This window comes from Sorex fumeus, unplaced genomic scaffold (assembly GCF_029834395.1).
Source record: "Sorex fumeus unplaced genomic scaffold, SorFum_2.1 ptg000002l, whole genome shotgun sequence".
Taxonomy (NCBI): Eukaryota; Metazoa; Chordata; class Mammalia; order Eulipotyphla; family Soricidae; genus Sorex; species Sorex fumeus.
The window spans coordinates 42,029,780-42,039,168 of NW_026606059.1; the positions used below are offsets into that span (position 1 = coordinate 42,029,780).

General features: G+C 38.2%; 1 pseudogene; it reads left to right on the forward strand.

The window, feature by feature from the left end:
- Positions 1 to 9,033: 9,033 nt before the first annotated feature.
- Positions 9,034 to 9,115, forward strand: LOC130022749 (uncharacterized; annotated as a pseudogene).
- The last annotated feature ends 274 nt before the right edge of the window (positions 9,116 to 9,389 follow it).

The window sequence follows — 9,389 nt, forward strand, 5'->3', positions numbered from 1 at the left end:
CTCAAGATTTTCCAGGAAGTTGAAGAAACCGAAACTCTCCCAAAGAGTTCCTATGAAGCCCGTATCTCTCTAATTCCAAAAGGAAACAAAGACACCAGAAGAAAAGAAAACTACAGGCCGATATCTCTGATGAACACAAATGCGAAGATTCTCAACAAAATACTAGCAAATAGAATTCAACTACTCATCAAAAAGATCATACACCCTGACCAAGTGGGATTCATCCCGGGGACGCAAGGATGGTTTAACACTTGGAAATCAATCAACATAATCCATCATATCAATAAAAAAGATAAAAATCATATGACTATATCAATAGATGCAGAGAAAGCATTTGACAAGATCTAGCACCAATTTATGATGAAAACCCTGGCCAAAATGGGGATAGAGGGGACATTCCTCAATATAGTTAAAGCCATCTAACACAAGCCTACAGCAAACATCATCCTCAATGGGGAAAAGTGAGAGCCTTCCCCCTAATATCAGGGACGAGAGAAGGATGTCAACTCTCTCTACTGCTGTTCAATATAGTACTGAAAATACTTGCAATAGCGATTAGCCAAGAAAAATATATTAAGGTCATCTAGGTAGGAAAGGAAGAATTCAAGCTCTCACCATTCACAGATGATAGATACTATACTGAGAGAACCCTAAAATCTCTACCAAGAAACTCCTAGAAACAAAAGGCTTGTATAATAACGTTGCAGGCTATAAAATCAATACCTAAAAGTCCATGGCTTTCCTATATGCAAATAGTGAGATAGAAGAAAGTGACATAAAAAAAAATCCCGTTCACAATTGTGCCCCAGGAAATCAATTACATAGGAATCAGCTTAACTAAGGAAGTAAAGAATCTATACAAAGAAAACTACAAAGCGCTACTTCAGACAATAAGAGAACACAAGGAAATGGAAAGATATCCCTTGCTCATGGATCGGGAGAATTAACACTGTCAAAATGGCAAAACTCCCCCAAAGCACTGTACAAATTCATTGCAATCCCTATAATTATACCCATGACGTTCTACAAAGAAATGGAGCAAACACTCCTCTAATTCATATGGAACAATAAGCCCCCACGAATAGCCAAAGCAATTCTTGGGAAAACGAAAATGGGTGCATCAATCTCCCTAACTTCATACTCTACTACAAAGCAGTAATAATTAAAACAGCATGGTACTGGAACTGCAGAGCTGCAGAACAATGGAGCAGGGTTGAATATACTGACATCTCCCCCCAAACATATGATCATCTAATATTTGATGGGAGAGCAAGAAATGTGAAGTGGAGCAAGGAAAGTGTTTTTAACAAATTGTGCTGGCAAAACTGGACAGCTACATGCAAAAAAAATGAGCTCAGATCTCTGCCTAACAACATGTACAAAAGTAAGATCAAAATGGATTAAATATCTCAACAACAGACCAGAATTCATAAGGTACATTCAAGACAAAGTTGGCAAAACATTGAGGCTAATCTTCAAAGATGTCACATCACTGTCCAAGCAAGTGAACACAGAAGGAGACAAATGGGACTATCTTAAACTGAGAACCTTCTGCATCTCAAAAGAAAGAGTGACCAAAATACAAAGACAGTCTACAGAATGCGAAAGGATATTCTCCCAATACACATCCGACAAGGGGTTGATATCAAGGATATATAAAGTACTGGTTGAGCTCCACAAGAAGAAAATATCCAACCCCATCAAAAAATGGGGTGACAAAATGAACAGAAAATTTCTCAAAGAAGAAATCTGAATGGCTAAAAGGCACATGAGAAAATGCTCTACATCATTAATCTTCAGGGAAATGCAGATAAGAACAACAATCAGATATCATTTCACACCACAGAGACTGGCCCAAATCCAAATGAACAAAAGAAACCAGTGTTGGCACGGATATGGCAAGAAAGGGACCCTACTTCACTGCTGGTGGGAATGCCGACTGGTTCAGCCCTTTTGGAAAACAGTATGGACGATTCTCAAAAAATTAGAAATTGAGCTCCCATTTGTCCCAGCAATACTACTCCTGGGAATATATCCCAGAGAGGCAAAAAAGTATATTTGAAGTGACATCTGCGCGTTTGTTCATTCAGTGCTCTTTACAATAGACAGAATCTGGAAAAAACCTGAGTGCTCAAGAACAGATGACTTAACCAGTCAAAAGTTAACCAGTCAGAAAATTTGATACATCTACGCAATGGAGTACTAGGTAGCTGTTAGAAAAGATGAAATCATGAAATTTATATACAAGTGGTTCTACATGAAAAGTATCATGCTAAGTGATATGAGTCATAAAGAGAGAGACAGACCTAGAAAGATTGCATTCATCTGGGAAACTTAAAGTAACAAAATAGGAGACTAACACCCAAGAATAGCAGACATAAGTACCAGGAGGTTCACTCCATGGCTTGGAGGCCTGCCACGCATGCTAGGGGCAAAGGGCAGCTCAGATAGAGAAGGGAGCACCAAATAAAGGGTGTTGGGAGGATTCGCCCTGGATGGAAAATTCATGCTGAAAGTAGATTATAGACTGAACTTGCTTTCCACTCAATACCTCTTTTGCAAACCACAGTACCCAAAAGGAGAGAGAGAACAAAAGGGAATTCCTTGCCACAGAGGCAGGGTGGGATTGGGGTAATTGGGGGCGGGAGGATTACTGGGATCATCAGTGGTGAAGAATGGGCACTGTTGGAGATATGGGTTCTCGATCATTGTATAACTAACACCCAAGCACAAAATTTTGTAAGTCTACAACTGTACCTCATGGTATTTCACTAATAAAAATTAAAAAATAAAGAAAAGATTTAATAAACAAAAAAATTCCTTTTAAGGTAATGATCAAATTAATCAAATACCTAGAAATATATATTTTTATTTCTTCAAATATATTTTGATTTTTTGGAGTCCACACCCAGTGGTGTTCAGCACTTACATGTACTCTATCCTTAGGGATAACTCCTGGTAGGCTCAGGCAACTATATGGTCTACTGGAAATCAAATCCAGGTCAGTCACCTTCAAGGCTTATCTGTTCTATTATCTCTCCAGCCTCTCAAGTAAACTTTGACTGTTCACCTTTTCTTTAACACACTCTAAATAGACTTCAAAAAAAGCAGCATCTGTCTCATCTCATTATGCTTATCCATAACAGTTTTGCTATTAAACAAATATACTTACAGGGGCCAGAGCGATAACACAGTAGGTAGGGTGTTTACCTTGCAAGCAGCCAACATGGCCGACTCAAGTTCAATTCCTTTACCCATCTAGGAGAGCCCGGCAAGCTACTGAGAGTATCTTGTGCGCACAGCAAAGCCTGGCAAGCTACCCGTGATGTATTTCATATGTCAAACACAGTAACAATCGGAACAATGAAGATGTTACTGGACCCACTCAAGCAAATCGATGAACAAGAGGGCAGTGACAGTGACAGTGATATATATATATATATATATATATATATATATATATATATATTCTTCCCACCCCACTGAGGCCACGAGTTGCCCCCCCCCCCCCCCCCACGAACAGCTCTCCAGCACGGCCATGGCCCCAGAGGTACTCGGACCTAATTTGGAACCCAGCAGCTTTCGGCAGAAATGTGAATGGACTATGCATTAAACTACAGTGCCGTGCCTCCCCTCTCCCGGGAGGGAAAGGGTGTCTTCTGCTTCTTCCCCCGCCCCTGGCAGCACAGTGACTGCCACCTCAGAGCTTATTGCACAGCCATGTATTAGCCAGCAGTGACAGGGCAACTGCAGCCTCGTGGGATGGTGGGGCTGAACTGGCACATCCTTCCTGCCCTGCTGAGATCACTAGTTGTCCCCCACAAGCAGTTCTCCAGCATGGCTATGGCCCCAGAGGCACACAAACTAGTCTCGTAACTATGCGGCTTTTGGCAGAAATCTCTCCAGACTTAACTTAAGACTAAATATTAGAAATCAAAATAGCGCAGCTGTGATATGGTCTCCATAACCAGTAACAGAAAACCAATTATTTCACAATGCCTTTTCAGCACATCTGATTGTTGGGGGGAAATTCCAAATAATAGTGGTGCAACTTTTGTCAAAATAATGAATGTAATCAAAGTAGAGAGAGAGAGAGTTAAGTGGAAATCATCTGACTCACAGACATCGGGAGTCATGGGATGAGGGGTATATTGGGATTCTTGTGGTGGAAAATATGCACTAGTGAAGGGATGTGTGTTTGATCATTGTATCACCGAGACTTAAACTGGAAATCTTTGTAACTTTTCTCACGATAATTCAATAAATAAATTTAAAACTATGTATATATCAATATGTATATGTGTATATATGTATATATAAATATGTATGTATATATAGATTATATATATCTATATATATTTGCTTTTTTGAATCACACCGGGAGATGCTCCGGGTTACTTTTAGCTCTGCACTCAGGAATTATTCCTGGCGGTGCTCAGGGCACCATATGGGATACTGGGAATCAAACCCAGGTAGGCCATGTGCAAGGTACCCGCTGTGCTATCACTCCAGCTCCTGTAAGTATATTTTGAGTTTAATAGCAAAACTATTATTTTTGAGCTTAATGAGACATATGCTGTTTTCTTGTATGTATGTATGTATCTATCTATCTATATATATGTATATATACATATTTAAAGATTTTTCTTTTCTAACCTATCTTGGTTGATTATTCTCTTCTATGCACAATGGTTTTTATCTTTAGATTTTTATTACTTACAACTTTCTTTCATTTTATTATTTCAATCTCACTTTAGATAATTTTTCCTAATAATCTGACCTATGGCCATGCGTCATTCTAAACTTTCACCCAAAGGATTCAGTTACTATTCACTGCTTTAACATTGCCTGTCTCAGAGGATGAGTTTATATCTACTTCAAGTATTGATCTTTTACCACATAAGAATCTCACAGTCAACTGCCTTCTCAGCTCTAAAAAGATGTTTAAAGACCCTCCCAATTAACCATAGAGAATTAGGAACATTACGTTTTCCAAATCTAACTTGATCTACTTTCAGGATTACATACACAGTCACTAAAGTTGTTTTTACTATTTAACCACTATATAAAATTATATGTTTTATTGATCTTTTTAATAAAATTTATAAAACTCCAATTGGATGCACTGACTTATAGTAATTTTATAGATTCATAGATATTTTTAGACAAATTTTAAATTTTTTGATCTCAGCATCTTATTTGTGGGAGGTTGTGATTTGGTCCATATCAGGCTATACTCAGGGATTGTCCTGGCTCTATGCTCAGGAATCATCACTATCAATGCTCAGGTAATCATATTCAAAGCTGATAATCAATCAACTATTAGCAGCATGCTTGTCAAGAGCTTTACTTCTCTACTGTTGCTCCAGTCCTCACAGAAATATTTTAAGATAAACAAAACCTTTTCAGGTAAGTGTAGAAATCAAGATCTTAATAAAAGTACATAGAAATTAACCAAGCAACTAAAGACAATATTAACTTTTTTGTTGCTGTTTTGTTTTCTAGTTATTTAATTGTTGTAAAGCCCTGTTCTTTTATCTTGTATATACAGAACTACTGTGTGTAACTCCACCTCTACTCGCACAGCTTAAAGATCTACATTGTGGTTATTTTCATTTCTTCTTGTTAAAAAAGATAATATATGAATTTGTAAACATAAATAAAAAAATTCTAATATTTAGGACACCAGAGCTTTCAACACAACATACTAGTGAGAATAACATCAAGCAAGCAAACATAAAATTTTTGACTTTTCTTTTGAAAATCCTGGAACGAATGTTATTTTGAGCTAATTATTTTTAAATCATTGAATTTCAAACTCTGCCATTTGTTTAGAAAAAAAGTAGATATGTCTTTATGAACTATCAGTTAACTTAATTAAATCTACACTCACTATCATACTAGTTCTCTATGGCTGCTGTACCAAACTATAAGACTTAGGTGTCTTAAATCAACGGAACATTGTCCCTCAATTTCATAGCTAGGAGTCTGAAACAGTTTTACTTTGTCACAAGCAAGGTGTTAGTAAGACTATGGTCTCTCTGGGGGTTCTAGAAAAGAATCTACTTGTCATTTCCAGTGTCTAGCAGCTACTAGGATTCCTCAATTTATAGTTGCATCAATACACTCTTACTGTCAGTGGTCAATTGCCATTTTATATGTATATGCGGTAATGTTCTTCTGCCTTCCCCTTTTAAGTTTACAAGTGGTTGTATTCATACCTGACACCAGTGATACAGAATAATTCCTGTATCTCAGTCTTTCATTCAATTATATATGCAAACTCATTTCCTTATTATTTGTCTCTATAAGGTAGCATTCAGAGACTCTAGGATTTAGGATATAAATACCATTATTTAACATGCTACAATCATGAAAGTAAAAATTAAAAAGAGAAATGTAATAAAATATAAGATAATAAAATTTAAAAATATGTATATGGTAGCTGTGTTGATATGTTCCTTGAGTAAACAAATATTCCAAAAAGTTTTAATTGTTAATAAAATATAGTAAGTATAATGCAATATGATAACAATAGCACTGCACTGTAGCACTGTCATTCCATTGTTTATCAATTTGCTTGAGTTGGCGCCAGTAATGTCTCCTTTTGTCTCTGTTATGTGCTACTGTAGCCCATTGGCATCTGCTCGCTCCAGGAACATGAAATGAGGCCGGTTATTGTTACTGATTTTGGCATATCTAAATACTAAGCTGGCTGTAGGGATCTGATTATGTGTTTAAATGTGGATATTAAATACAGGTATTAAAATCAGGAATTGGCCTCTGGGATGTAGGAGGGGAAATTTCTCTCTAAGTCTACTTCACACAGTGAGACTACAAAAATGCACAAAAAAATCCTAGAGACTCTGAGAGATGCTATCGGGATTCTAGAAGCTTTGGTGGAGAAGAGATGAGGTTAGATTTATAAAGAACATGGGGTGGTCCCCATCTCTCTCGCTTTGGTTCCATTTTATAAAACTTTATTGAGCTTTTTTATTTGTTGTGTACTGATTTTACTTGATGAAACTGATCAGTATAACTGGAACCATAAAGAGTAGAAGAGGCCCTTTGAAGAGGCTCTCTAGGATTGGGCACAGAGAATGCAGCTGCTTTAAGGAGCAGAGCAAAATAGCAGGACAGCAAAAGATGCTTTGTTTGTGCAGACAGATGTCATCATTGGGAAAGCCAGTAGTCTCAGACCTCATTGACTGTTGGACTATTTTGTTTTGAATGGAATTGGACCCTGTCTCTGCAGCAGTGACCACTGGAAATGCACAAGTACTGGAGATCTGGTGATGGGACCATGCTTAGATGTAATTTTTCTTTTCTTTTCTTTTCTTTTTGTTGTTTTTTGGGTCACACCAGGTCATGCACAGGGGTTACTCTTGGCTTATGCACTTAGGAATTACTCCTGGCGGTGCTTAGGGGACCATATGGGATGCTAAAACTCAAACTCGGGTCAGCTGCATGCAAGGCAAACACCCTACCCATTGTGCTATTGTCCCAGACTCTTAGATGTAATTTTTCAACAGATTTTGTAAACCCAATGAAGTACAGTGTCTGTATACACTTACTGAAACTTTATTGTATCTGTGTTCCACTTACCATCATATTCACCAGGACATTTGCAGGCCTCTTTTTTAAAATTTAATATTAAATTGGTAATTTTCCTTTTAAAGGTTACTTTAGATGGATGAACAGGAAAGTGATTTCTTCTGGGAATACACTAAGTTCTTAAGAATATAAGGTTAATTACCAGAAATCAAATAGTTTCTGATATCGTCCCCTCTCTACCTCTGGGAAACAAACAGCCCACTCAGTATCTTGCACTAAAGAACACACTTCATAACCTTCAGGACATCTGGTTGATCTGAGAAATGGGCAAACCAAGTGGAATGGATTAAAATAGAAATTCATCTTCCAGCTATATAGAGGCGGCTATTGAAATGTGACTTAACTGTATAGATTTATCTTAGAATTTCTACAAAATTAATTATAAACTCTAGGAATTTGTGGTGGTGGGTTGTCAAGAGTCAGCAGAATTTCTGCTTCCCGTACTGGTCACTATACATTCACCTACAACTTTAAATGGATAAACAGGAAAGTGATTTCTTCTAGAAATATACTAAGTCCTTAAGAACATAAGGGCATTTAGCAGAAATGAAATAGTTTCACCCCCAGCCCCAAACCACTGCTGGAACCACCAGAGCAGTGCGTGGGGTGCATTTTCTGGGTGTTTGGTGTTTTGTTTTGTTGTATCTTGTTCTTGCTTAAAGAAGGTAGATTTCTAAGGGGGTGATGAATATTTTGTTTCTGTCAAGAGGGTGGTAGACCAGGTAAATCTGGGTACCTCTGGTCCAGCTAAAGGTCAAATCAGCGCTAGATTAGCAACCCTGTTTTTGTTCCTCCCAGAAGTTGTTGGATGCTATAACTCCAGCTTTAGTGTTTGTGTGTTTACCCACCTTGTTCTCTTAGGGATTCTGTGGACTAGTTTGTTAACATGTCATCTAAATTACAGAATAATGGGTTTTAGTTTTACTTTAGTTTGGGTTCTCCTGCCCCCATGCCAGGCTGTCTTCACCAGGGCACCTTGGAGGAGGGAGGGTTGAGTTTCCCTCCCTACCCCAAGCAGAGCCCCAGCATCCAAAAGCCTTCAGAACCCAACCACGGCCATCCTCAAGGCCACTCTCCACATGCTCTGATGAGCCTCACCTATGAAGGAACTGACAGAGGAGTCCAGGTATGCCGGACCCGTGACTGAGATCTCCAAGCCAGCCCTGATCAGGACTGGGCCTCCGCCACCCAGATCCCCTGTTTGCCAGTAGCATGGCAGCCACACCCACAAACCACCCCTGGCATCATGTAATCTCATCAATGGCCAAGATCCAGAGACTGAAAAACAAGGTTCCTGGAAGAGAGCACACAGTTTTTCCTGGATCTTCTGTCCCACTCAGAGAGTCTGGCAAGCTATTGAGAGTATCCTGCCCGCACAGCAGAGTCTGGCAAGCTACCTGTGTCATATTTTGATTTCCATGCTTTGTTTAGTGGCAGTATCATAGCCAATGAGGTTTATCTGAGGCATGATTATTGTTAATTGAAAACTTTTCCAAATGATAATAATAATCAATGCGAATTAAAATATACTGCTGTTAAAAATAGACTATGATTACTGATAAAATGTGTGTTTGTAAATGATGTTTAAGTACAAAGATAAGCTGGAGTGAGAGTGATAGAACATGCCTTGAGTAATGATTTATACTGATGTATCAATACAAATCAGAGGGACATCTATTCCAATGTGGATAGTCAAAAAGAGAAATAAAATAATGCCTTTGTTTAAGCAGATGTTCCTCTAAATACAGTTTTTAAGTTTTCTACTCTTAGAGCAA